At 37.1% G+C, this 24,389-nt stretch overlaps 2 pseudogenes; both read right to left on the reverse strand.

Moving 5' to 3' along the window:
• Nucleotides 1-3,191: 3,191 nt before the first annotated feature.
• On the reverse strand, nt 3,192-4,731 carry LOC143639392 (G2/mitotic-specific cyclin-B1 pseudogene; annotated as a pseudogene).
• Nucleotides 4,732-23,436: 18,705 nt separating this feature from the next.
• Nucleotides 23,437-24,021, reverse strand: LOC143639465 (RNA polymerase II subunit A C-terminal domain phosphatase SSU72 pseudogene; annotated as a pseudogene).
• Between the last annotated feature and the right edge of the window lie 368 nt (nt 24,022-24,389).

The following is a 24,389-nucleotide window of genomic DNA, read 5'->3' on the forward strand; positions in this document are numbered from 1 at the left end:
TAGCATTTTTTTAGTGCAGGTCTGCTTGTCGCAAATGCCTTCAGTTTATGTTTGTCAGAGAAGGTCTTAATTACTTGGATATTTTTTAATGATGATTTTGACAAAAATAGGAATTTTGCCTTATAATTTTTTTCTCCCAGCATTTCAAATATCTTTTCCCATTGCTTTCTGTCTTCCATGGTTTCTTTCTTTAAAAAAAAAATCTTTTTAGTTGTAGATGGACACAATACCCTTATTTTATTTATTTATTTTTATGTAATGCTGAGAATTGAACCCAGTGCCTCATACATGCTTGGCAAGCACTCTACCACTGAGCTACACCCTCAGCCCCCTTCATGATTTCTTTTTTTAATATTTATTTTTTAGAAGTAGTTGGACACAATACCTTTATTTTGTTTATTTATTTTTATGTGGTGCTGAGGATCAAACCCAGGGCCTCGCACATGCTAGACCACTGGGCCACAATCCCAGCCCCCCCTTCATGATTTCTCATGAGATAATTTCATCAAACACCACTTCTATGCAATAAGCTATTTCTCTTTTGCTTCTTTTAAGATTCTCTCTTTTCTCTGGCTTTCAACAGTTTGATTATGATGTTTTTAATTGTCAGTCTTTTCAGTTTATCATATGTGGAGTTCCTTGGCTTCTTATATATGCAGGTTAATGTTTTTACTCAACTTTGTAAAGTTTTTGACTATTATTTATTAAAACATGTTTCTACTTCTGTTTTTATTCTCTCCTCCTGGATTCTGCATTATGCATGTATTGGTATACTTGATGATATCCCACATCATAGAACAGATCTCTGAGATACTGCTTACTGTTCTTTGTGTTTTTTCACTATTTCTTAGATTGGATAATCTCCTTTGATTTCTTTTCAAGTTCTCTGATTCTCCTGCTTGCTCAAATCTGCTGTTGACTCTCCACCACCACTGATTATTTTCTTTCAGTTACCATACTGTTGAAACTCCAAAATTTCTATTTGGTTCCTTTTTATTCTTTCTATCTCTTTATTTATGCTCTATTTGGTGAGACATCCTTTCCAAATTCTCTTCTCATTTTTTAGGAATGATTTACTTCAGCTCTTTGAAAATATTTAAAATACCGTCTTCAAAGCCTTTATAGTAAGTCAGTTTTCTGGACTTCCTCAATGACAATTTCAACTGATTGCTTATTTTTCTATTGATTGCAAGAAAGTATATGGATCTTAATTTTTGTTTCTTTGCATGTCTCCTTGTTTTGTAGAAAACTGGACATTTAAAATATAATAATGTGGCAACTCTGGAAATCAGTCCCCCACTCTCCCATGGTTTGTTTTTATAGTTATTTTAAGCAGTTGTTTGTTCATCGAGCAAATTTTATTAATTATGCTGAGTTTGTTTGGGAGGGGGGATACTGCTCTCTACCTCTGAGCTACATCCCTAGTTCTCTTTATGTTTGCTTGATTGTTTGATTATTTATTTATTTATTTTAAGCCAGGTTCTAACTAAGTTGCTGATGGTCTTGTTAAGTTACTGAGGCCAGCCTTGAACTTATGATCCTCCTGTCTCAGCCTTCTGAGGCACTGGAAAACAGGTATTCTCCCCTGTGCCTGGTTGTTTTGTTAAGTAATTTTGTAAACTCTCTTTGTTTTAGCCATCTACTGAAGTCCCTCTTTGCCTAGCTCAGTGGTCAGCTAATGATTGAACAGCATTTTTTTTAAATGCCTGGAACCAATAAGTCTCCCCATCCTTGACTAAGGTCTCTGAATGTATATTTTGTGACATGTCTGCAACACTCTACCAAGCAGTTTACATCTCCACATTACCCTTCCCTGCCTGCTTGTGCACAGCCTTATGTATGTGAGAGATGAAAGATGACAGCCTTCTTAGGTCTTTCTTGAGCAATGTAAAAGCTCCATGCATGTTTGTGACCTAGATTTCCAAGAATAAATTGGGACTTTCCAAAGTTCCTATGAACATGTCATTCCTTAGCTTTTCCTTTTAAGTCCCCTTGCTGGTCTATTGTTTGCCTTAACTGCTAACCATTTCTTCAGAAAGCTGTGATGTTAAAACATTTGAGAAATGCCCCTCGATCACCTGGAGAGAAATATTTAGCATTAGGAAAGTTCCAATTGAGTTCTACTAAAGACAAGGCAATACTACTTAATAACGACTCTTACTTGGGAGTGAAGCTTTGAAAGATCACCAGCCTTCCCTCCTCCAGTACTGGAAAGGCAGGCTGTTATTTTTCATGGTTATGTGGAGCAGGGGAGCAGAAGATTGGGCTATTGTAGGTTTAAATGCCACAAACCTTGCTGTTCTTACTGAAATGCAGCAGAGTTTTATGTTTTTGTTTTCTCATAAACACTCTCCATGTTGCTACAAGCCTTTAGTTTCCAAAGTACTGCAAAAAATTATTTTAATAACTTTTGTCAGTTGTGTCATTGCTTTTATGGAGAAGCAAAATTTCAGTTTCTTATCCCAAGATTTTCATTGTTCGCACTTTTTATTGGTTTTGACAATTTACCTTATAATAAAAAATAATTTTCTTAGTACTTAAAAAGTTACTATTTGTACTTTTTTAAGGGATGCAATGGTGGTCTTTTACTTTAAAATAGAACTAGGCAGAAGATTCTCCAAGGTGACTTGATTAATATGTAGAATGTCTCAATGGAAGTAATAATTTTATATTAAAAGTAAATGCCAGGTAAGTAAAACAAGAAACAATTATATAAATATATAAAGAATAAGTATATATATTAATTGGATTCCCTGGTAAACTGAAAAAAGTTTTAAAAAATATCCCACATCATCCTTTTAAGACAATCTCATGTTAACATAAAATAGGAAGTAACCACATTAAAAGCAGTTAAGCTATTCAAAATAGAAGTACAACATTTATTAACACGTATATAAACATGCTGGGCACAGTGGTACATGCCTGTAATCTCAGCAGCTCAGAAGGCTGAGTCAGGAGAATCACAAGTTTGAGACCAGCCTCAGCAACTTACCAAGGCCCTCAGCAACTTATCAAGGCCCTAAGCAACTTAGCAAAAAAAAAAAAAAAAAGGTCTGGTGATGTGGCTCAGTATCCTAATTAAATAAAATAATAAAAAACAAACAAGTATTTAAATGCAGAATGATATGTACAGGTGGCACATGATGCCAATTTTTATTTGCAGATATAGTACTAAAACTCAAGTTTTCAAGTTATACCTTTCCTACAGCCTTAGTTAAATCATGAACTAGTGTAGAATTCAGCTGTGATTGAGTGCTGATTTTTGCATGCTTTGATGCAGCATACTCGATTCTTGATAATCATGTGCTTTGTAAACCCACGATTCACCATGACCAGTTCTTGCTAGGTGCTGTAGAACAGGAAGAAGGGACTCTTCATTGTATGACAGGTGATATTGTAGAGTTGGTATCCATTCATCATTATCAAGAATTTTCAGTGCTAATCAAGACTTTCCTGCCATAATTTGAGAAGGAGGAAAGTGCAGGATATCTTAGTCCAACATATATACATCAGGCATTTGGCCAAAATATAGTGCTCAACATCAATCTCTCTGATCTTAGATGCTCTACAAAGGAAGTGAAGGGAATACAGGGGTAGAGGGTAATCCAGAGCAAAGTTTAAAACTCTTAGAATCTTTATTTCCACCTGAATAATTTGGTGCTTAGTGTAAGTGGTGTTGTTCACAAAAGCAAAGTCATCCATTTCTTCATATTTATTTGTGCTAAACATGGCAGTGACACCAACCAGCTTTGAATGTTCTGGAGCATTCTACATGAACCAATCAATAATGGAAATAGTTATATATGTGGTGTCCTGCAGCAACCTTAATATCATTTGAATCTGTACTAGTCAGTCAACTAGGATGGCACTCATGCTATCAGAAACTTCCCTACCCAGTAGGTATTCTGGTCTCACTGATTGCTCCTCTTTAAGTTGTCTGAAGTAAACATATATATTTTCTGCAAAGGTTTTGAGCAACTCCATCTTTATTTTATTTTATTTTGTACCAAGGATTGGACCCAGGGGTTCTTAACCACTGATCTACATCCCCAGCCCTTATAATATTTTATTTAGAGACAGGATCTCACTATTGCTTAGGGCCTTGCTAAGTGAGCCTGCCTTTGAACTTGCAATCCTTCTGCCTCAACCTCCCAAGCTTCTGGGATTACAGGCATGTACCACTGCCCCTGGCTTCAGCTCCATATTCTGCATCCACATCATTCACTGCAAGAATTATATCAGAGATGGCCTGTGGTGGTGGCTCAGTGGTAGAGCACTTGCCAGCACATGTGAGACAGTGGGTTTGATCCTCAGCACCACATAAAAAAAAAATAAAGATATCATATCTCTCTTCAACTAAAAATATATATTTAAAAAAAAAAAAAGAATTCACATCAAAGAAAACCTGATCCTGATCTTCTTCAGAGGCACGACCAGATGTTTACATTGGGCTTGGAGAGGGAGTATCAATCAAAATAGGTTCAGATGAAGGTTTTTCTTCCTTAGACTCAGGTTCAGATTCTGCCCTGGTTCTAGCTCTGGCTCTGGCACAAACACAGGTGCCTTTTCCAGAGGTCTGGGTAGTTTTTAGCTATAACTTTTCCAGTAGTTAATGTTTTTGCTCCCTTTTTCAAAGACCTGTAGTGGTTTACCAACTTCATCACCAATGTCTTCAAGAGCTGTTCTTGACCTCAGCCCAGGCTCAGAGGCTACTGCAGTGGTCTTAGGCATCCACTTTGAGCCCTACCATACTGGTCTTGGCCTAATATCCAGGCCTAAATTTCTGTGTTCTTCTTTGTTCCTACATCCTCCAAACTCCCCTACTTAGGCAAGGAGCCCTGCTTGGCCCTCTCTTGGTAAGCCCTCTCCCATCCTGCAGGTGGAGAAAAAGCCAGAGGGCACACATGAGGAAAGCTACATTTGTTCCCAGTCCGCAGCTGCTCACCCTGGTGACTTGGAGAACTATGGCCCTCTCTTCACCAGGCAGAGGTTCAGAGGGAAGAAGCAGGAATATACCTTCTTTGTAGTTTTTATTTGCTTGTTTTGGTATCCCAGCTGTAAGCCAGTACATCTTTGTCAATGAAAATCTTTATTTTTGAAGCCAAATTTGATAAACCATATTATTATTCTTTTAGACATTTTCACTGAAAAGAAACAATTAAAAATCAACTTTGAAAATGTGAACAGATACAAATAATTGTATTTACACACAATGTTTTCTTATTTTATAAATTTTTTATTTGTTTTAATTAGTTGTACATGACAGTAGAATGCATTTCTGAACTTTGATATATCATACATAAAATGGAGTATAATTCTCATTTTCCTGATTGTACATATTATAGAATCACATCAGTCATGTAGTCATATGTGAACATAAGATAATAATGTCTGTTTCATTCGATTATCCTACCTATCCACATACCCCCTCCCTTCTATTCACTCTCCTCTACCTAATCTAAAGTACCTCTATTCTTCCCTAATGTCCCTCCCCACTATAAATATCGTCTGGCCCTAACATTGTAGTATGCTGATTTTAAGTCCTTTGGGTATAAACTGAGGAGTGGGATAGCTGGGTCAAATGGTGGTTCCACTCCAAGTTTTCTGAGAAATCTCCATACTGCTTTCCAAAGTGATTACACCAATTTGCAGTCCCACCAGCAATGTATGTGTATACCTTTTCCCCCACATCCTTGCCAACACTTATTGTTGCCTGTATTCTTGATAATTGACATTCTGACTGGAGTGAGACAAATCTTGAAGTAGTTTTGGTTTGTATTTCTCTAATTGCTAGAGATGTAGAACATTTTTTCATATATTTATTGATTGACTATTTTTTATGTGAAGTATCTGTTCAGTTCCTTTGCACATTTTTTGATTGGATCATTTGTGTTTTTTGGTTCTTTTTGAATTATTTATATATCCTGGAGATTAATGCTTTACCTGAGGTGCATGTGGTAAAGATTTTTTCCCATTCTGTAGGCTCTCTCTTCATGTTATTGATTGTTTCCTTTGCTGTGAAGAAGCTTTTTAGTTTGAAACCATCCCATTTATTGATTCTTAATTTTACTTCTTGCACTTTAGGGGTCTTGTTAAGGAAATCAGATCCTAGGCTGACATGGTGAAGATTTAGGCCTATTTTTTTTTTCCTATTAGGCACAAGTTCTCTGTTCTAATGCCTAAGTCTTTGACCCACTTTGAGTTGAGTTTCATGCAGGCTGAGAGATAGAGATTTAATTTCACTTTGTTATATGTGGCTTTCCGTTTTGCCCAGCACCATTTGTTGAATAGGCTATCTTTTCTCGAGTGAATGTTTTTGGCACTTTTGTCTAGTATGAGATAACTGTATTTGTGTGGGTTTATTTCTGTCTTTTATTCTGTACCACTAGTCTACATGTCTGTTTTGGTGCCAATACCATGCTGTTTTTGTTACTATAGCTCTGTAGTATAGTTTAAGGTCTGGTATTGTGATGCCTCCTGCTTCACTTTTCTTGCTAAGGATTGCTTTGGCTATTCTGGTTCTCTAATTTTTCCAAAAGAATTTCATGACTGCTTTTTCTGGTTCTATAAAGAATGTCATTGGAATTTTAATAGGAATTGCATAAAGTCTATATAAAACTTTTGGTAGTCTGGCCATTTGGGCAATATTAATTTTACCTATCCAGGAGCATGGGAGGTCTTTCCATCTTCTAAGGTCTTCTTCAATTTCTTTCTTTAATGTTCTATAGTTTTTTTGTAGAGGTCTTTCACCTCTTTTGTTAGATTGATTTCCAAGTATTTTATGTTTTTTGAGGCTATTGTGAATGGGGTAGTTTTCTTAATTTCTCTTGCAGTGGATTCATTGCTGATGTATAGGAACATATTTGATTTATGGGTGTTGATTTTATATCCTGCTACTTTGCTGAATTCATTTATTAGTTCTAGAAATTTTCTGGTGGAATTTTTTGGATCTTCTATATATAGAATCATATCATTGGCAAATAGTGATAGTTTGAGTTCTTCTTTATCTATTTGTATCTCTTTAATTTCTTTCTTCTGTCTTAGTGCTCTGGCTGGAGTTTCGAGGATGATGTTGAATAAAAGTGGTAAAAGAGGGCATCCTTGTCTTGTTCCAATTTTTAGAGAGAATGCTTTCAATTTTTCTCTGTTTAGAATTATGTAGGCCTTGGGTTTAGCATAGATAGCTTTTTATGCTGCTGAGGTATGTTCCTACTATCCCTAGTTTTTCTAGTGTTTTGAACATGAAGAGGTGTTGTATTTTGTGAAATGCTTTCTCTGCATCTATTGAGATGATCATATGATTCTTGTTTCTAAGTCTATTGATATGATGAATTATGTTTATTGATTTCCATATGTTGAACCAAAACTGCATCCCTGGGATGAACCCCACTTGGTCGTGGTGTTTTTGTTTGTGATTTGCCAGAATTAAAAAAAAAAATAAAGTTATTTTTTAGTTGTAGGCAAACACAATATCTTTATTTTATTTTTATATCATGCTGAGGATTGAACCCAGTGCCTCACACATGGTAGGCGAGCACTCTACCTCTGAGCTATGACCCCCACCCAATTTGCCAGAATTTTATTGATAATTTTTGCATCTATGTTCATCAGGAATAATTATCTGAGGTTTTCCTTCCTTGATGTGTCTTTGTCTGGTTTTGGTATCAGGGTGATATTAGCCTCAAAGAATGAGTTTGGAAGGGTTTCCTCCTTTTCTATTTCATGGAATAATTTGAGGAATATTGGTGTTAATTTTTGTTTGAATGTCTTATAGAACTCAGCTGAGAATCCACCTGGTCCTGGGCTTTTGTTGATTGGTAAGATTTTGATGGCATCTTCTATTTCTTTGTTTGAAATTGTACTGTTTAAATTGTGTATGTCCTCCTGATTCAGTTTGGGTAGGTCATATGTCTGTAGAAATTTGTTGATGTCTTTTAAGATTCTCTATTTTATTGGAGTATGAATTTTCAAAATAGTTTCTCATTTTCTTCTGTATTTCAGTAGTATTCAATGTGATATTTCCTTTTTTATCACAAGTTTTAGTAATTTTAGTTTTCTCTTTCTCTTCATTAGTATGGCTAAGGGTTTATCAATTGTATTTATTTTTTTCAAAGAACCCACTTTTTGTTTTGACAGTTTTTCCAATTGTTTCTTTTGTTTCAATTTCATTGTTTTCAGCTTGATTTTAATTATTTTCTGTCTTCTACTGTTTCTGGTGTTGATTTTTCTTATTTTTCCAGGGCTTTGAGATGTAATGTCAGGTCATTTACTTGTTGACTTTTTATTCTTTTAATAAATGAGCTCAACGCAATAAACTTTGCTCTTTGTGCTGCCTTCATAGTGTCCCAGAGATTTTGATATGTCATATCGGTGTTCTCATTTATCTCTAAGTATTTATTTTATTTCATCCTTGATTTCTTCTACTATCCATTCATCATTCAATAATGTATTATTTAGCCTACTTGTGTTAGAGTAGTTTCTATTTTTTTTATTTTATCATTGATTTCTAATTTTATTCCATTATGATCTGATAGAATGAGGGTATTATCTCTGGTTTTTTAAATATTTACTAAGAGTTGCTTTGTGGCATAAGATACAGTCTGTTTTAGAGGAAGATCCATGTGCTGCTGAGAAGAAAATGTATTTGCTTATTAATAGATGAAATATTCTATATATGTCTGTTAAATCTAAATTATTGATTTATTATTTAGTTCTATAGTTTCTTTATTTCATTTTTGTTTGGAAGATCTATGCAGTGGTGAGAGAGGTGTGTTAAAGTCAACCAGTATTATTGTATTGTGGTTTATTTGATTCTTAAAATTGAAAAGGGTTTGTTTGATGTACATAGATACTCCATTGTTTGGGGCATAAATATTTACAATTGTTATGTCTTACTGATATATAATTCCCTTGAATAGTATGAAATGTGCTTTTTTGTCCCTTCTGATTAAGTTTGACATGAAGTCCACTTTATCTGAAATGAGGATGGAAACCCCTGCTTGTTTACACAATCCATATGAGTGATTAGTTTTTTTCCCATTCTTTTACCTTTTGTCTGTGGATGTTTTTGCCTATGAGGTGAGTCTCTTGGAGACAGCATATTGTTGGGTCTTGTTTTTCAATCTAATCTGCCAGTCTGTGTCTTTTGATTGATGAGTTTAGGCTGTTAATGGTCAAGGTTACTATTGAGATATGATTTGTATTCCTTGTCATTTTGATTTATTTCTGTTTTTAATTTGATTTAGTATCTCCTTTGAATGACTAGTCTTGTAGTGTAGTTCCTCCCTTTGTTGGTTTGTACTTTTTTTTTCCACTTCATCTTCATGGAATATTTTGTTGAGAATGTTGTGTAGTGCAGGCTTTCTATTTATGAATTCTTTTAATTTTTGTTTATCATGGAAGGTTTTTATTTCATCTCCAAATCTGAAACTTAATTTTGCTGGTTGTAAAAATTAACCTGAAACATGATTATTTCATTCTTGATCAGAATTTTAGGCTACTTCCAAGTTCTATACATATTTCCTAAAGAAAATTATGTAAACTTTCATGAAAAATTTACCTGCAATGGTTTGGTAAAGAAACCAATTGTAATGGAATTGATATTTGAGCCATTTTAACACAAAATATCCATCAATTTTCAGTGTTTACATAATGGCACGATCATAAAAAGATTCTGAAATGGAATGTGAGTTCTATTACAAAATGTTGTATAAATTGTGTGTGTGTGTGTGTGTGTGTGTGTGAGAGAGAGAGAGAGAGAGAGAGAGAGAGAGAGGAGAGAGAACTTACATTATTTGGTATTTGAGCATGCTTTGCATTTCAATTGAAAGTAAAGGAAAAGAGTTGGCCTAAAATTGATCACATTAGTGGCATGTGGGTGGGATACTGACACCATCCAAATATTCACATGAAAAATGAATGCAAACCCTGGAGAGAAATATTCCTTCTTACATGGAGAACTTGACCACATGTTGTAGCTGGAACCTGAAAAAGACAAAATATACAGGATATACTACATTTGTGTCTTCTATACTTTCAGCACCTTCAAAACATGATTGTCTCTGTGCACAATAGTGACATGAATTTTGTTGACAATGTCTACATTTTATATGAAAAGAGAGGCTCTAATTGTAACAAAAATGGCATAGTATTGGCACCAAAATAGACATGTAGACCAATGGTACAGAATAAAAGACACAGAGACAAACCCACTTAAATACAGTTATCTCATACTAGACAAAGTCGCCATAAACATACATTGGAGAAAAGATAGCCTCTTCAACAAATGGTGCTGGGAAAACTGGAAATCCATATGTAACAAAATAAAATTAAATCCCTATTCCTCACCCTGCACAAAATTCAACTCAAAGTGGATGGAGAACCTACAAATTAGACCAGAGACTCCATGCCTAATAGAAGAAAAAGTAGGCCCAAGGAGCTAGAGCTGTGGCTCAGTGATAGAGCACTTGCCTAGCATGTGTAAGGTACTGGGTTCAATTCTCAGAACCACATGTAAATAATGGGGGTGCAAGTGATGAATGGAGGAACTTTGGATTGGGCAGAGGAGAGTGGGGTGAAAGGATGGAGTATGGGAGTAGGAAAGATGGTAGAATGAGATGGACATTTTTACTCTATGTACATGTACAATTGCATGAATGATGTGACTCCACATCATGTACAACCAGAGAAAGGAAAAGTTGCGCTCCATTTACGTGCAATGAGTCAAAATGCATTCTGCTGTCATGTATAAATAATTAGAACAAATAATAAAAAAAGAAAAGAAAATAGAAGCTCTGAGGACAGTTCCTGAATGCTTTATCTTCAGATTTCAGAGCCAGATGTTGTCTTCATATGTTGGTTTTTGGAGTCTAGAATTTTTACTCTAGTTTATTCTCTGAATAGGTGTTTTACTTCATGGAAAAAAAGAGGAAATGTTTTGATTATGATGATTAAAAACTTCAGAGATACAAGGTCCCCCAATAAAATGAGTCATCAAGTCATCATATGCTGAATTAACATTTATAGTCATAGCTCTCTATACACTGAATTATGAAGTAGACAATATTGCTATGGGGTACTTATAAAGGGGGTCTGCATAAAGCAAGACCATTGTGCACAGATATATGCATCTGTGAGGTAGTACTGGAGACAATTAGGAGGCAGTTTCTTGAGAGTATGTGGAAATATAAAAACATGATCTGTCATGAAATGTTGCTGGTTCCCTAACTCAGTGTATCAACTCAAATGTGGGCTGATTCCTTATTTTGTTTGGTTCAAGGCACAACTGAGCTCAGTTCTGACTACATGGAGATTCAGAATCACTCATTTTTTCAAGTATCAAGTACCAATGAAATACCAAACATATGCTAGGAATGGTCCATGGTGGAACCACTGGGTCATAGGAAAACAGAGCTGACAAAGTACTTCCTTCCCAGTGAATACTATTTATAAAAATTCACATTGCAAGAAGCAGGATTATACATGTGAAGTTTGTAACTGAAGAATAGAAGAATTCATTAATTATTAATATATTGCTTCCCCACTCTATCACCAATACTGGGCCTTGAAGAATTAATGACATTTAGAAATTAAATAAGGAATGTCTTTCTGCTAAAGATAACAGCATGAGGTAAAGGCATAGGGGCAGGCCTAAACAGAGAGCAGTTCGGAAACCAGACTTCTTAAAATAACTTGAAGAGGTATCCGATAAGTAGATGGGTTGTTTTCTGTAGACAATTTAACTTAAGTGAAAAAATACAAATATAGGATTGCAGACCTCTTCTTCAGAAATGTAGTCCAACAATTCAGTTGAATGACATTGTATATAGAAGTATTTCAAAATTTTTCTAAGTGCTCTAACAAATGCTTTGTTTATTCTTCTCTATCTATCCATCAAAGGAAGCAAGAATAATAAGAGTAAGAAAAAGTTCACGTATTGGCCACTATTTGGCTGTATCTTCTTGAAACTGAAATATTCTTAGAAGTTTTCTTTTTCCTTTCCTATGTATTCATTCATTCAACACACTCTCAACGAGAGTGCCTTATTTTGTTAGGTGCTATTCTTCATGCTGGGGCTATAATAGTAAACAAAACACAAAAAATTCCTGCCATCATGTAGCTTATGTTTCAGTGGGAGGAGCTAAATAGTTTATTGGTAGATACATGCTCTGTAGATAAATTTAGTAGGGAAGAGATTAAGAATGTGTATGTGGCTGAGCACGGTGGCTCACACCTATAATCCCATCAGTTTGGGAGGCTGAGGCAGGAGGATCAAAACTTCAAAGTCAGCCTTAGCTAAGTGTTAAGAAATTCAGTGAAGCCCTGTCTCTAAATAAAATACAAAATAGTGCTGGGGATATGGCTCAGTGGTCGAGTGCCCCTAAGTTCAATTCCTTGTAACAAAAATGAAAAAGAATGTGTATGTGGAATGGTGGAGGGGAGTTGTAACTTTAGACAGGTGTCCTCATTTGAGAAAGCAACACAAACTTTTCAACAAAAACTTGAAGGTAAGATCTATTTTGATGTCTAGGAGAAGAGAGTTATAGACAGAGGAAATAGCCAATACAAAGGCCCTGAGGCACAATTATGCCTGGCATGTTCAAGAGAAAAAAAATTAGGCGATGTATTAGGAGGAGAAATGACAGAGGGAGGGAATTGAAGTAGAAGAGATGTAGCAGGTGTGTATGTGTATGCAGTGTCTGTGTGCAGAAAGGGATACAGATGGCATAGGGGACTTGTATGCCTTTATACTGAGAGAGATGGGAAGCTATTGTTTATTTTGTTTTTGACAGTTCTATTTGCTAATGCAATTCACAAGAAAGATTACAGGTTGTAAATGCTAATAACATCAACAGAAACATGCCAAACAGTGATGTTAAGGGAAGTATGGATCTTTGAGATCACTGCATTAATATCTATTTGTGACTTGTCTTAATCTTTCCAGAGCTCCTATAAAGTTTTGTTAACAACTTATATAACAGTTTATAACTGTTACTTGTTTTTTTTTAATATTTATTTTTTAGTTTTAGATGAACACAATATCTTTATTTTTATGTGGTGCTGAGGATCGAATCCAGTGCCTCGTGCATGCTAGGCAGGTCCGCTACCACTTGAGCCACATCCCCAGCCCCTGTTACTTGTTTTTAATTATTAATTATTTAATTATTAATTAATAATATTTTAATTATTTTAATGTTAATTGTTAATAGTTTTTACATTGGGGGATGGATGATGGCCTTGAGTTTCCTAGTGTGCCTTGTTGCTGATGCCACTCCTCTTGATGAGTTTTAATAATAAATAAGTAAGAATCAGGTTAGCATATTCATGATTTTTTATTCTAAAATAATTATAGATTCACAATAATTTGCAAAAATATCACAGAGAGTTCTGTTACCTTTTCCCTAGTTTCCCTCAATGATAACATCTTACAAAATCATAGTCCGATATCAACAGCAGAATGTAAACATTGGCATAATACTATTAATTAGATTACAGAAACTACTTGAATTTCACCATTTTTACATTCATTCATTTTTTTTCCTCTGAGTATGTAAGTGCATGTATATAGTTCCATGCAATTTTATCACAAATGTGGATTTGTGATAATCATACCATAAGCAGGATACAGTAGTATTCCATTGCCACAAATATCTCCCTTATTCTATACCTTGTAGCTGTATCTTCAACTACACCCTTCATTCCTAACCCCTGGCAGCTATTTCTTTGTTCTCTATCTCTGTAACTTTGTAATTTCAATGTTATAGAAGTAGAACCACTGTATAAGTGTGTGTGTAAGTGTGTGTGTGTGTGTGTGTGTGTCCTTTTTTTGGTACTAGAACTTTAACCCAGGGATGTGTTACCCTTGAGCTACATCCCTAGCCCCTAGCCCTTTATATTTTTTTATTTTGAGATAGTCTCAGTAAGTTGATTAGGGCCTAAGTTGCTCAGGTGGGCCTTGAGCTTACAATGCCCCTGATATATTATTATTATTATTATTATTATTATATACATTTATGTGTGTGTGTTTTTGCAGGGCTGGATATGGAACCCAGGGCCTCACACATGCTGGGCAAGTGTTCTATCAGTAAACCACACCCCTAGACCTTTTAAATTTTATTTTGAGACAGGGTCTTGTTAAGTTGCTCAGCGTGACCTTGATCTTGTGATCCTCCTCCCTCCATCCACCCAGTATATAATATTTTGATATTATATTTTTCATCCAGCTCAGTGTTCTTGAGATCCATACAAGTTATATCATGGATCAAGTTGCATCATGGAATAGTTTTTGTGGTTGTTGTTTTTAGATATACATGAAAATAGATGTATTTTGACATATTATACATACATGGGGTGCAACCCATTATAATTTTGATACCTTTCTTGTGGTTGTACATGATGTGGAGTTATACTGGTTGCATATTCATATATAAGCATTGGAAAGTTATATCTGATTCATTCTACTGTCTTTCCCATCCCATCTCCCTTCTCTTCATTCCCCTTTCTCTAATCCAATGAACTTCTGAACTTCTATTCCCCCACTTATTATGTGTTAGCATCTGTATATCAGACAGAACATGTGATCATTGGATTTGGGGGACTGGCTTATTTCACTTAGCATGATAATCTCCAATTCCATGCATCATGGACTAGTTTGTTGCCAAGTAGTAGTAGTCCATTGTATGGACATATCACTGCTTGTGTATTAATTTCTCTGTTAAAAAATTAAAAATTTGCGTTGTAATTTCTTATCCTTTAATAACCTTTTTATTATGCATGCAAATTAATTTGGAGAACTCTTAATTAAATAATTCACCCTTGGCATAAGTATGCAGCTTCCCACATTCATTTAGGGAGTATATATATAATGGTACAACATTGTTTGAGCTCCTTTGGACTATAGTTTGTGTTTCCAATCCCTGTGTTACTACATATTGTTGCACATATGTAGTATATTAAAAATAAACATAACTATAAAGACAGAGTGATTATAAAGGCAAAAACTACTTAGTTACTTTAGTTTTGTCATAATGCATACCACTTAGAGTCTTCATTTGTGTTTAAAATAGTAAAATAGGACTGAGAATGTACATCAGTGCTATCTGACCATTTTTATTCACTCTTTCTGTGTGTGTGTGTGTGTGTGTGTGTGTATGTGTCTAGTTCTATACAATTAGATCATACCTGATTGTGGTGTGATTGTCACAAATCACACCACAATCAGGACTGAGGTTGTAAAGCATTTGCCTAGCATGTGTGAGGTCCTGGGTTCAATTCTCAGCACCACAAAATATAAATAAATAAAATAGTGAAAATTACAAGAGTGTAATACTTTCATTGGTAAATACAAATTTAAGTTCATACATAAAATTCATGAATTTGAATAATATTTTAATTGAACTTTGTTCTTTTGAAACTAATTAGTGAATCAATATGCTAATGATTATTACTATATTGTTAGTAAAAATAATTATGTAATATAGAGGAGATGTCAAAAAATTATATACTCTGGGTATCAAATATGCTAGGCATGTTATTAATAATAACATTTGAGGGCTGGGGGGATTGTGGCTCAGAGGTAGAGCACTCGCCTGTCATGCGTGAGGTATTGGGTTCGATCCTCAGCACCACATAAAAATAAAATAAAGATATTGTGTCCACCTATAACTAAAAAATAAATATTGAAAAAATAATAATAACATTTGAGCAACAACACATTCAACAGTTAAAGAATGACATTCTCACCCAATACTCATACTCATAGTGCAATCCTCATCCTCTTGAATGTTGTGTTCTTGCCTGCCTCAGGGTTGTGACAGTGATCCCTAAACTGTGTCAAATTCTAAAACAAGGTGCCAGATAATCTATGGAAGATTTGCAGAAGAGGTTGCAAAAGCTGGTTTGCTCTACATGGCCCATTACATACACAGGGCATACATGATTGATGAGGAGAAATTGTTAAATTAATAGGAAATATTTCTTTAGAGAGACAGTCATTGAACACTGCAATGTTTCCCATCTTTTTCCTCTTTCTTTACTTAAAAGTTAGAGTGGTTTAAAGAAGCCACGTGGACAGCAGTGCTTTCTGGGATTTGGGAGCTGCAGGAAATGGACTGAAATTGGACTTGCAAACTTCTCTGAGAACAAAGCAAAAAGAAAGTCTGCTGCGGAAGTGAGCTGTTTTTCCACTGAGGGGTTGCAGTATAGTAAAATTTCTTGAAAATCTGAGATAGACCTCAATCATACCAGACTGTTTTTGTGATAAATATTTCATAACATTCCTTCTTAAAATTGTGAAATGGAATTTATAGATAAGACCACCTACCTACACACAAAATTTCAAGATAAAAAATGCAATGCTCTAACTGCAATATCAAAAAGAAATAAAATAGATTTATAATAAAAATAATAACCATATATAAATGCTTTGGCATGATCACACTAGATAACATAATTAATCAAATGCATGCAGCTAGTTATAAAGAACAGTATTCAAATGAGTTATCAAGTCCTTTTCCTTCTATTTAACCATTTGAATAAGGATTAAGTGTATTCCTATACACATAGAATTGCCACAACAACAACACCTACTAATGAGTAATTTGATAGTCATATTGGTTATTTATATGATACGAATATTGTATCTGTTAGTGAAATGGTTTTCTGAAATGGTGAGCAACACTTGGCAAAGTTCTGAGCAAAAACAGTGTGCAGTTATTCTTTGATATATCCAGTGTTCTCAATTTTGGAAAATTTAGTGTGTAGTAAACCAAGGCAAAAATAATTTGTATTTATATGTTTTATGTATACATAAGTGTCCAAAAAGACATTAAAAAATCATTTGCTACCAGAAACAAGTGTTCTCTTACTGACCTGGTATTTGTGGCCTTTGTCTACCCAATGCCATTGAATGTCACACCCAGTCAGGGCAGCAACCAAAAATATCCCAAGAATTTCCATATATCTACCTCCCTTGCAATGAGTGGTATCTTACCTGTTGAGAACCAGAACTTTAGATTTTCCTGGACTTTTTTATATCTGAAAGTGCTGGGGGGTGACGAACAACTTGTGTAGATTGATACAGCAGGAGAGGGAGCCATTTATTGTAGGACAGGAGTGGTATTTATACATTCCACACAGCTTATCTTTTTTTTTTTTAAAGAGAGAGAGAGAGGTAGAGAGAGATAGAGAGAGAGAATTTTAATATTTATTTTTTAGTTATCGGCGGGCACAACATCTTTGTCTGTATGTGGTACTGAGGATCGAACCCGGGCCGCACGCATGTCAGGCGAGCGCGCTACCGCTTGAGCCACATCCCCAGCCCACACAGCTTATCTTAATTAGCATAAAATAGATACAGCAGTCAACCAATAAGGAATCTCCACACTTAATGGCTCACTGGCCTTACTTCACAAACCACTCCCTCTGGCATTTTGCCAGGCGCCATGCAGACTTATTTACAGACCCTAACATTTCTCTGGCAAAATGCCAGGCACCATCCTGACTTGTTTACAGACTCTAACATTTCCCCCTTTTGTTTAATTTAAATAACAGCCATAGTGGATTTTACAGAAACACCATAAATAACCCGCTACAAACAGAAAGGGAGCATACAAAATGCCACAATACCAAGCCAATTGATGGCTCCATGCAAGAAGCCCTTGGAAAAATTATACCAGCAATGACACCGTTAGCCAAGATACTGAGTTAAAATTTGTTGTAGATTACAGTTTGTTGTCTCAGTCCAGGTAAAGCAGTGTCTCAATAGATTAACTCACAGTCTAGGTAAATCACAGTCCAGGTAAGTTCTGCAGGCAGCTAGCTTGATCCGAAGTCTCGTCTGGTTCTCAGCAACACTGGAAATTCTTCCACCCTCGTTGTCACCAGCACTGGGATGAAGGCAGGAACTCCAGCAATGATGCTAAAGAAAATCCTGTAGTATTCCAGCAGGCACTAAGAAAACAACCTTCTGAACAATTTAGTACATCATCTCAAGGTTTTTTACATTTGAAACAAGGCTTAATAGTGCTTATTGCTTATCAGCCTCCAGGTATGGGAGAAACATTGTAGCTACTGGCCTTGGAAATGATCAAACTTCAGGGACGCCATGTGCGTCCTCTGCCCAGCTGCAGCGTCCTCGGGCAGCCCCAGACGGCGGGGAGCGTCCAGGACTCAAATTGCCACCGGGCACAGGGAGCAAAAGCTTGCAAGACTGTGCCTCTGGGTCAGGTTTGGATTTGGGCTATCGGCAGTGGTATCTCGCTCCCCGGGCGGGGGGCAGGGAAGAGCCGGCTGCCCCTTGGAAATTCCTTGCTGCGCTGTGACTGGCTCCTGCACGTGGCAGCCACCATTGCGCTGATTCAGGCACCCTCCAGTATCGAAAAGTATTCAGTAATAGCCTTTTGCTGCAACTTTTTTTCTGATAATCCTTCTTCTTCTGAACTTTCTTTTTCTTTCTGACTAGAGTTCCTGGGCTTTTATCAACACATGCCCTAATTGCTCTTGGTTCCACTGGGGTGCCTTCCTCCCTTAGTAATTTACTTAACACCCCTTCCATATTTTCGTCACAAAGACAATACAACATTTCAAGACAAAACAAGACACAAACATACTGCATCAATCTTCTCCATTTTCTCGAAATGGCCATTTTTCCTTTCGTCCTATCTGCCTAGGGACGAGCAGATTTGCTCCCGTCCTATCTATGGACGGGCAGCTTTTTTTTGTCACTTACCCCCGAGTGTCCCGGGGCTCCCCGTACGGGCCACCATCTGCCGGGGGGTTTCATATCTGAAAGCCATCAATTAAACTATGGGATCAGTCCAGTGTATTCATTCAAGCCTGAGGAAGAAGTCATTTGACAAAAGAACAGTAATAAGAAGAAAAAAAGTTGTTTTCTGCTTTCATTCTACAGAAATTAGCTGGCTTGATGAATACCTATTAATAATGATGCTAGCAACACTAATACAATGGTCAGTAATAAGTGAATACAAAGACTCTGAGAAAAAAAATTCATCATGTTTAAAGAATAATAAGATGACTGCAATGCAATGGCTGGAGTATAAAATCAAGGAAAAGAATGAAAGGATTTAAGGTCAAAAAGTAACTAGAAAATGCAAAGCCTTATAGGACTTGATAGAGAGTTTTGGTTTTATTTGAAACATAATGAGAGTCAGAGATATGACAACTGCTTTGTGTTTATAAAAAGCATCAAAGTTTTACTAATCAGGGGAGTATAGGTTGGAAGGAAATAAGAATGATTGCAGGAAGAATATTTAAGAGGCTATTTCATTTTTCCAGGGATGGGCTAGTGCTGCAGTGGTAGCAGTAATGAACTAAATTGGATCTAGGAGGCCGACGTGATTGTACTTGCTGATGGATGGCTGTGAATGGGAGGAGGAAGAAAGCCATAATGACCTTGACTCACTGGGAAAATGACTATGTCTTTGACTGGGATGAGTGGAACACTTGAGTGTAGAATATGATAGGCCATTAAAAAGTCAACTATTTTCCCTCTGTTATCAAATTATATCTTGTTAGGAAAAAGACAAATGTGTTAAGTACTTAGTTGAGGACTTCCAATTAGAAAATAGGCATCTCAGAATCTTCACCATCTGTCTTTGATTGATTATCTTTAAGCATGGGGTGGCCTGAATCTAGCTTTCAGCAATTTCCATCTGATGTTTAAACCTAAATTTTGCTTCTCCCTTAATCTTAAACCAGAATTTCAACACGGTTTCTTTATCCATGAAACTTTCATAAGTATAACTAATTCTACAAGGTATTATGAGAATTAATTATTGAATGTTTACACAATCCCCAGAAAATATTAAAACTGGTATTTCAAGGACTGCTATTAGAATGGAAAACTGGGATCAGTATGAGAAAATCAACATATGAGCAATCATGTGCTCTGTCTCATTTTGTCTGGGGAACAAATGTGAAATTCTATGTGTCACACAGGTGTTGTGGGGGGAGAATTGTGTGTGAGTATGATGGTGAACCAGATGGTCATAGTTCCTTTCCCAAACAAGCCCCCAAGTAGTTGTCCATACACAGAAACAAAAACTGAAAGCAATCTGAATTAGCCCTGAATTTAGCTGTAGTTGAGAACAAAAGCATCAGAAGATTGTGCCTATTCAAATTGTTGCAACTCCTTCAAGGTACCCTTCTTTCTGGTAGAATCCAGATACAATTACTTGAAAGTGACTCTTATGAGTCCCATACTTTTCTGAACATGCCAATGTGGGTAACCTCTTTCTAGGCCTTGGTAGAGTGAACATGCATATTTGATCAGGTTCTATGGGGAAAAGCTGAGAAAGGAAAGGAAAAATCTAGATTGTAGAATAGGATCACATTCAGTCTGATGGCAAGGGAGAAGAACAGCATGAGGGCAATGGGGGTTCTATATTGGAGAAGGGGATAATGATTCAGGAGATGCAAGCAGATGAGTGGACCATAAATCACTTTGTCTATTAAATTGTTTTTCTTACAGCGAGCTGATGGGCAAACTAACAGTGGAGAGGCTAAACTGAGGGAAACAGGATTTTTGTTATGAGACCTCTAATGTGCTCTAGCACATTATGAGGTTTTACTTCTCTGTTCCTCTTTCCCATCTCTTCATTTGTCACTTCTTTCTGCCCTCTGCCTGGTTCTTTCAGTGTTGGAATTATAGTAACCAAAAATAACTAAGGCAAACCATCTACTGGTGATGTCCACTGATTGAAATCTTCCCTAGTGGGCCATTTGGCCTTCACACTTCTCCTTGTCAGAGAAATTAGAGCCTCAGAAAATCCTCTGATAAAACTGACTCCTTCTTTCTAATTGAAAACAGCAAAAGTAGAAAACAGAGACTTCAGAGGGAGTTGCAATCTATTCTTAACCTCTTTTGCAAGACAGCTTGCTTAGGCTGAGAACATAAGCAGCATCTCTTATGAGCTGTTACTCATAAGTATTAGGATGGTTGAAGAAGTGGCCATGTGGAAAGGGAGAGTAAATTAATTAAACAATTAAGTTTTACATTAATATTTTTAATTGTTTCTTCAGTTCTATGAGAAATTAACAGCCTGCTGACCTTTGTGCAAATTGTTGAGTGTCATGGTATGACTGACCATGATCATTAAAAAAGCTATTTGCCTCTGGTCAAAGTTCACACTGAGCTTCTACACTTTTGCAGAATATTGGAATACAGCCAGGAGCAGTGGCACATGCCTATAATCCCACTGGCTTGGGAGACTGAGGCAGGAGGATCACAAGTTCAAATCAGCCTCAGGAACTTAGTGAGGCACTGAGCAACTTAGCCAGACCCTGTCTCTAAATAAATAAATAAATAAATAAGGCTGGAGATATGGCTCGGTGACAAAGTGCCTCTGGGTTCAATCTCTGGTACCAAAAAAAAAAAAAAGAATATTGGAATACAGTGGGCCACTTCAGTTCTGAAAATTATATGGATCTTTGCACACACAGGCATTTGTTTCATCAGGTCTGTCTCTGGTCACAGTGCTCATTCAGCTGCACCCACCTGTACATGGAGTATGTGCCTAGGATGAGTTGGAGGGATTCTTTTGTTCTGTCTCTGTGTTATTTCACTGTTCCTATCTTCCTCCTACCCCCACTAACTCCCTCATGTACACTGAATCTGTGGCCTCAAGCCCTGATACATATCCCCCTCCTCATTCTTACAGCTATTGACAAGCCCATGCATTGACCTCCCTAGGTTTCCTTAGACCATCTCAGTACCATTTTGGTCAATCTTGCTGCCTTTGGTTTCTCCTCAGAAGAGCCCCAATCAGTGCTCACAGTGTGCTTACTGCATGCTCACTGCATGGCAGGCACTTGGCCAAGCATTATCACACTTATTTCAAAAGAATCCAGTGAAGATGCCCAATTTAAAGATGAGAAAACTGAAGTCTAGAGAGATTATACAGCATGCCCCAGGAGACAGAGTTAGTTAAAGTAATTTAGGGTTTGTGCTCAAGTCTGTCTAATCTCCAGTCCTGAGATCATAACCATCACAACTTCTCTAGTTCACCTTTCACATTGATTAGAGAATTATCTTTGTAAAAGACATTTAGTATCAAGTTATTTGCCCCTCTGAAGCCTTTGATCATCCACCCTAGTACTATGCCTTTAAGCCAAATTAAGCCATTTGCCTCAGATACTCAGATGTTGTGGATGGAATCTTACAGCCTTGCTTAGCTCTGGTTTTGTATTCCATTTAAGTTCTGCCTAGGTCCCAACCTGTAGGATGTTTTCCTTCTGCTTTCTCTCTTCTATTTGTTTAAACTTGGTTATTGCATTAGCTTTCCATTGCTATGACAAAATACCTAGGATAATCAACTTAAAAGGAGTGACCTATGGTCACTCGGCTCTGTTGTTTTTGGACTGGGGTGAGGCCAAACATCATAGTGGGGGGGGTGCATAGTAGAGCAAAACTGCTCACCTCATGGCAGCAGGAAGTGGGGCTGGGAGAGAGAAGCAATTTCTGGTCCCAATATCCCTTGCAAGGGCATGACCCTAGTGACCTAACATCCTTCCATCAGGCCCCACCTCTTAAAGGTTCCACCATCTCCAGTAGTGCCACATGCTGGTGACCAAGCCTTTAAACACATGGCCTCTGAGGGAAATTTAAGATCCAAAAATGTAACAAATATTAAGCTCAGCTCTCCAAATTGGACTCCTGACTCCTTCTAAGTACTCATGTGTTGCCCTTTCCTGCTTTTGGGTTCTTCAAGGAAATGGCCCCACATCCCTATTTGTGCTTCTAGGGTCTCACCCTGAATATCAATATCACCATAGATATCCTAATATGTCTACACACCAAAATTCAGCTGAATAGACTGAGAAAATATTGATATTCACTCCAAATCTCACCTTCCTTCTTCCTAGGGTTCATAAACCCTTTAAAATGATTTTTTAAAGTTAATTTTGGAAAATTCTTAGCCACTCTATCTTTAAATATTACTCATATTATTTCTCTTTTCTCCTTCTAAAACTCAAATTAAATGTAAACAAGCTTTCTTGACAACCAGCAACATTTATTTATTGAGCAATTCCAAGTTTTTCTAATAAGATACACCTTGCTACTTTTCTCCAGGTGTTCGTACACTCTGGCCAGGGAAATAGGAAAGGGAAAGGCAGGCACAGTTTAAGAGTATGTATGTTGGAGGAAATTAACCATCAACTTTTTTTTTTCTTTTTTGAAGGAACACATTTATAACTGACATCCCACTTTTCTGTAAAAGTGGGATAGAAGATATTTTATTTCAAGCCTGGTATTCATATATTTCATTTCATATGCGGTTGAGGTTGATCAGGGTGATACTCTGTCCAATGTCAAAATGCCTAAAAGTATCAGGCAGGAAACTAAGCAAGTATCAGGAAGGCAAAAGTACTAACAAAATGAAGCTCCAGATGGCTTCGGAGTGCAGGAGGCAGCCTTCTTCAGTAGAAGCAGACGGTGTGCAGAAAAGCCTTGCCGCTTTTCTCTTCGAACTCCTGCAGCAGCTCTTCAATCTCATCATCCATGTCATCAGTGTGCTGGATACACTGGCAGAGCTCACAGATGAGGAATGCCCCGAGGGTGGCCTCTTCATAGTTGTCTTGTATATCCACATTGACCACATGCACGGGTTGGCAGGTCTCCTGCTCTCTGGAATTCAGCTCTTCCACCACCTGGTCATAGACTCGCTCTTCACAAGTGAGGATCAGATCGAACAGCTCTTTACAATTTTGGAACCTTTCTGGACCGGGCTTGATTCTTTTATTTCTGTCCAACATATGCAAAATGCCATTCTTCGTATAGAAATCCTTGTCTTTCTTAATAAGATCGTTGTACATCTGATCATATGTGGTTCTGAAATCATAAACATTTGGCTTGTTGGGTGCCGGTCCTGGAAGCTTCACGTGAGATCCTGTTCCAAAGGAACGGACATTGAAACCTCGCTTGCTGAGGATGTGGTGTGCCTCCATGCTCCGATTCTGGTTGCTAGAGCAGACCACCGCCAGCTGAAGCGGCAAGGACGGCATGGTACCACAATATCTGCAACGCTCTCGCTCTAGAACTTTTGCTCAACTGTGGCGCTTCAACACGAGCGAGCAAAATGGCGACCGCACAGCCTGAAGCGAGACACTTCAGAAGGAGCAATGGCGGCACAGCGCGTCAGGTTACGACGTAAGGGTAACGTCACAGGGGAGGCCCCGCCCCTCGGGCATGCGCGTTTCCCCAGCCTGCAGATGAGAGAGGCAGTGAGCCTGCCAACACCATGGCTTTCTGAAAAGACTCTGCAAGGTTAGTTCCGTGCCCCGTACCCCACCCCCTGCGCCAGCATCTCATGTCACAACCTTAACAAGGACTTATCATTGAACCCTCAAACATCATTTATTCTCCCTTCAGT

Source organism: Callospermophilus lateralis, chromosome X (genome assembly GCF_048772815.1).
Source record: "Callospermophilus lateralis isolate mCalLat2 chromosome X, mCalLat2.hap1, whole genome shotgun sequence".
Lineage (NCBI taxonomy): Eukaryota > Metazoa > Chordata > Mammalia > Rodentia > Sciuridae > Callospermophilus > Callospermophilus lateralis.